Consider the following 804-nt stretch of genomic DNA (forward strand, 5'->3'; position numbering starts at 1 on the left):
GATTTTTGGAAAATGGCTGCAATGAAACAAAGAGTGAAAAATTCAAAGGGGTCTGAATACTTTCCGTACCCACTGTACATGTTATGATTTGTAAAAGCAAAACAAGTACAAATAACAAGGTCATATGAGACACAGCCATCTTCTAACAGTATAATACTGGGAACCAGGGCATGAAATTAACACGCCCCGTCCGCTAAATGCAGGTGAATTTTGCAATTGGCGGGTAACACTGTCAGTTTACCATGTCGAGCCACGTTGGTTGGTAGCCAATGAGAATTGAGTGATGCTTAACTATGGTAAGAAGGGTACACAGTTGCTTACTGGCCCGGACCAATCCGGGTCGAGCATCACTGGAAGACATTGATTGTCAGCCGGGGCCCCCTATCACATTTTCATTACTTGCGACAATCCCAGCAGTCCCACGTACAGCCAATGACCAAGCGGGCGTGAGAACGGGTCAAATTAATTTCCTTGTTTCCGATATGAAGAAGAGACGTGTGACTCAAAACTCTCACCAACAAAACGTACAGCGAAAGACGTCATGCCAACCTGTATACATTTTAACATCAATGTACGCTGTAACGTTTTTTCACTATAAAGTCGCTGTTTCAATCCTGTCGGCTCGCTGCATTCTCAAAAGGTCAAGCACTGCTAATTGGGCGGAGTGATTAATACTCCAACTCTGAGCGAACTCCCGGCGAACCCTCACCAAGGGGCTTCTCAGGTGCTCCGCAGGGTATATCAAAATTAACTTTTTGTCCACCAGCCAAATACTAGTGAATGTTAAAATGTTACCTATTTTTG

General features: G+C 44.2%; 1 protein-coding gene across 2 annotated transcripts in view; it reads right to left on the minus strand.

The window, feature by feature from the left end:
* asic1c (acid-sensing (proton-gated) ion channel 1c) overlaps positions 1 to 804 on the minus strand; it is an 87,667-nt gene that overhangs the window by 78,333 nt on the left and 8,530 nt on the right. The gene's annotated exons all lie outside the window — the stretch shown is intronic.

This window comes from Etheostoma cragini, chromosome 12 (assembly GCF_013103735.1).
Source record: "Etheostoma cragini isolate CJK2018 chromosome 12, CSU_Ecrag_1.0, whole genome shotgun sequence".
NCBI lineage: Eukaryota > Metazoa > Chordata > Actinopteri > Perciformes > Percidae > Etheostoma > Etheostoma cragini.